Source organism: Lygodium microphyllum, chromosome 4 (assembly GCF_053477565.2).
Source record: "Lygodium microphyllum isolate KBCC chromosome 4, Lygodium_microphyllum_v1.1.10, whole genome shotgun sequence".
Lineage (NCBI taxonomy): Eukaryota > Viridiplantae > Streptophyta > Polypodiopsida > Schizaeales > Lygodiaceae > Lygodium > Lygodium microphyllum.
Window position 1 is genome coordinate 96,944,720 of NC_141138.1, and position 5,013 is coordinate 96,949,732.

Sequence of the window (5,013 nt, forward strand, 5' to 3'; positions counted from 1 at the left end):
TATCAACTAGGACTTTTTTAACATAACTCTTAGTTTAAACCTAAGATAGGTGGGTGGCATAATGAGTCCTCATCATGTCCAAATTGTTACATACAACTATACTCACTTTGAAGCTTGGTTGCCTCGATGAGACATTGTGAATTTTAGCTGATTCTTGTGTCCCTTAAGTGAACAAAGGAGGACTAAGTCCCCATGATCAAATGTTCTATGTTGCACATGTTTATTGAATCATGATTTTTCTCAATAATTAGTGCATGTGGGCAAGAGGATACTCTCCATAAGGGGCTCCTGCTTGACGAGCTGCTTGATCTAATAATTATTCTCTTCCTAAAGTTCTTGTAACTATGCACAAACTAGGGATTAATAATTCTATGGGAAGGATATCATTGATGTCATAGGTCAATCTACAAAGTGTTTGGCCCATGGATGTCTTATACATGATTTGGCAGGCCTAAAGGTTTTTTAATGTCCCAATCGACTTATGACCTAAAAATAGCTTTTTTCAATACACTGATTAGAATTTTATTCATTGACTCTACTTAGCCATTAGCTTCTAGATAATATGAAGTAGATTTTTTATGGATAACTAGGAATGTGGAGAGCAAGTGCCTTATCACTTTATTAACAAAGTGGATATCTTAGTTGCTTACAATTTCGATGAAGTATCCAAATCTTGATATGACATGTTTCCATAGGAACGAGGCTGTCACTTTGGTGTCATTATTATGTGTGTCTCTTGCCTTAGCCTATTTTGTCATGTAATTTTTTATCGACTATAATGTAACATGCTTGAGAATGTTGTGTCATGGGGATGATTGGTCCCATGAAGTAGTTTTCAAAGGATTGATGGGCTAAAATAGGCACAAGCTGCTTACCCTTCCTAATGTGCACTTTGGTGCATTGGTACTCATCGAAGTGTTTGACAAATCATACTACATCCTTGAATAGGGCCAACCACCAAAGTTGCATTTGTAGTATCTTTTGAGCTATGTTGGTGGCATCAAAGTGATTTCCTATCGTTCCTCCATGTGCCTCCTATAGTACTCCTTCAAAATTGTGTCAAACATGTCTCCTCAATAGATTGTCTTGTCCTAGCTTGCACTATTGTTCTATAATTAATTGATAGGGCGTAGCTTGGATGAGGAGGCATAAAAGGTGAGATTTCTCTTTGCGTCACTCCAGTATGTATATGATGTCATTAGTCCAATAGGTGAGCTTGGACGATGTAAGCTTTGAAGAGTTAAGCCTCTTATCACATCATAAATAAGTCATAGTTTGAAAGTTTCCCATTGACACCAGTTGCTTTCTCTCCATTCATTAACCTAGACATGTGGTTAGCCATATAACGTTGCTTTCCTTTATGCACAACCATGTTGAAATCAAATTCCAACAACAATACTAATGATCTAGTGATGTGGCCAATGACATAAGGCTTGTGTAATGATGGTCTACAAAGAAGGTGAAAGGAGTGGCTAGCAAATAGTGACAAATTTTTTTCACAACATGAGCATAACATGTAAATCCCAAATATCACACGTGTTTAAGGCCTATTTAGAAATACATGTAAATCCTAAATCCCGAATATCACACGTGTAAATATAAGATGTGATATTTGGGATACTTGTAAATCCCGAATATCACACGTCCTATTCGGGATTTACACATGTCCTATTTGGGATTAGTTTCTAAATAGGATATATGTAAATCCCAAATATCACACGTGTTTAAGGCCTATTCAAAAATACCCTTATCTCCATGAATTTTTCCTAAATAAAACAAACCCCTTTTCTATTCAATATGCAACTAATCCCTTCATATGATATCCTTTTGTATGTAAGAAATGCATAAAATAGATATTCAAAAAATCTATCCTTTTGAATCCACGTGATACACTTATGTACTTATGAGTAATCCCACTGATTCACTAGGTTGGCTGAGTATCCCCCCAATTACGAGTTTGGATGCTTTGATATGCATATGAAATGTAACCCTCCAATTTGGGACTTGTAAAAAATTTGTGTTGGATGAGAGCCTTCTTCAAGGCTTCATATGCTTGTCGGCCCTCCTCCACCCACTCTCAATTTACTAAGAGCTACAAGGGTCTAGCAATGGCTACATAGTTCAACATGAAGCATTTATAGTGACTAGTGTGGCCAAGGAAGCACTACATGCCCCTGGGATGATCTAATGGTGATTGTAGCTCTAATATGACTCAAATTTTGGCCCTATCCATGGTAATTCCATTCTTGGACACTACATGGCCAAAGATGATCTCGTGCTTTGCCTAGAATAAACATTTTAGGGGGATTCTGAGAGAGTTGATATTGCATGCACCATTTGAAGACTGTTCTAAAAATTGGGCGAGAGCCTTCTTCAAGGCTTCATATGCTTGTTGGCACTCCTTTATCCACTCCCAATTTAGTAAGAGCTACAAGGGTGGTCTAGTAATGGCTGCATAGTTCAAAACTAAGCATTTTTAGTGGCTAGTGTGACCAAGGATGCACTACATGCCCTTGGGATTTGATGGTGGTGGAAGCTCCAAGATGACTCAAATTTTGGCCCTATCCATGGTATTTCCATTCTTGGACACTAGATAGCCAAAGATGATCCTATGTTTTGCCTAGAATAAGCATTTTAGAGGGATTCAAAGAGAGATGATATTGCATGCACCATCTGAAGACTATTCTAAGCTTGTCTAGGTCTTGGCTCTATCTAGAGTTGACACAAAGGTCATCCATGAACACCTTGAGATACTTGTGTAATGTCATTGAATATAGTACACATTAAGCATTAGAAAGTGGGCATCACTATATATGCCGACATTTCTTATTTTGTGACAAATGCTATATTGTGCCGATTATTAGGGTATACCTGAGAACCCATCAAGGAAGTTGTACACCTCCTTGTGTACCACTCCCTCAATCATACATTCAATGTATACAAAAATGAATAGTGGTCACTATTAGTAGCATTGTTTACCTTTTTATAATTGGCACGCTCAAATTTTCCCATTCTTCTTGAGCACCACTACTATGGTTTGATACCCAATTTATATGGTCTATCTCATTGACAATCTTATCTGACTCTTCCCACATGAGGTGCACATATCTAGGTTTCTTTGGGTAAGGTCTTTGTTTTGTGGGATTGATGTTGGGGTGATTGGTATCATATATGTGAGCATGTATATTGTAATACCCCTTTAAGGTTGGTGTACTTTCAAGTGAACACATCTTGCAACTCTATGAATAGCTCTATGAGCTTTTTCTCATCCTCTTTTGAGAAGATATCAAAGATGTACACAACCTTGGGGGATCCCCTCCTTGGCGAGGTTCACCACCTTGACCTTTGTAGGTCCCTCATCAATGGGATCACTAGATTTTCCTTCCCTCTTGGTACAAAGCATCACAAGAATGTGATCTTCCTCCTTGAATTGAGTGAATCTCCTAGGGAGATCTTGCCCTTTCTTTTTATCATCTTTGTCAAAGTCTCAATTCTTCTAAGCATCCTCCAACTTTTGCATTCTCAAGTTTATGGGTAGTTTTTTCTTACATTTTTTAGCTTTTCTAGGTTGTGGAATCTAAGGATTGACCCAATCCTTCTATACAATGTATAGGTGTATTGCTTGGAGGATAAGTAAGGATTGGTATGGGAGATCATGGTATTCCCGATAGGTTGATCTTGGCTCTTTGTATGGCTAGCTTTTGGCTTGATAATGGGTTGCCCTACATCGAAAGCATTTGCATTAATGCGCATAGTCTCATCTACTACTGCATTGAGATTGGACCTATCTAAGGTTGAGTTGCTAGTCATGGCTTCATAAACTCATTTATCTTGAATGCCCTAATGAAGGCCTTGGCAACAACCTTGACATGGGGTCTTTTTGTAGTAGGGATTCATTTGTACAAGTTTCAAAGACATAGTCTTGCAAGTTCTCTCCCTCCTATTCTTCTAAGTTCATGAGTCATAAGAGGAGGTTGTACACATACCCGGATTTTGTAAAGCACATGATGAACAAGTCTTTGAAGGTAGAGAAATGAGATTTCTTAGTTGTGTCCAACCCAGTGTGCCATGCTCTCTCTTTATGACCTAGGTATAGCCCAAAGGTTTTCCCCTTCTTTGAATCTGAGGTGAGATTAGCCTCATAGACTTGTTCAAATTGCTTTATGAAGCTACACAATCATCCCTTACCATCAATAAGCAACTTCCTTTGCACCAGTGTTGTTCATCTCTAGCGACATGCTCGTTGCATTAGGCAATTATGGTCATGTCTCTTAGGTTTGTTGGGCATATCTTCATTCTAATCCACCAACGTTCAATGCTACCTTTCCATATCTATTGATGTCAATTTGTTGGTATCCTTTTGGGCCACAACATGGAAGTTACCCAGGGCTTCACTCAACTCTCCTAGCATGTCCTTCAATAGTCATTCCTTCTCCATTGTGAGCGTTGGGTATCTTGGTGTTGTTAGCCTAGTTGGTAACATTGTGAAACAAATGATTGATCATGACAAGAGCAATGTCTCCTTATCATTTTTGTAAGCACGTGTGCTTGCATAGCTTGGCCCTTAATTGGCCTAATCCTTCATTATTATGTTAATTAATGAATTATCTGTGAGGTTCCTTCAAGTTAGCAAGTTACTAGTTTGGTCATGTTATGTCTATGGGGATCAATATTTGTTTGATACTTGAAATTTATGCACTTAAGGTTTCTCAATAGAATTTAGGGTCATTTTTTGCTATAATAAGACAATAGAACTTGCAAAAATATAAGAAAAGACTTGCAAAACATCATGGACCAAGACAAGTGTTTTTATATCGATCCCCAACAATGTTATGCTATGAGCAATTGAAGTGTGGTCTTTACTCTTTGCCAACCCAATAGAGATGTCACAATCCAGTATTCACATTGATGATGTTTAACTCATGATAGACTCTACAAATCAACACCTAAGACATTGATGATGTTTAACTCATGAAAGACTCTACAAATCAACACCTAAGACATGAAAATTAA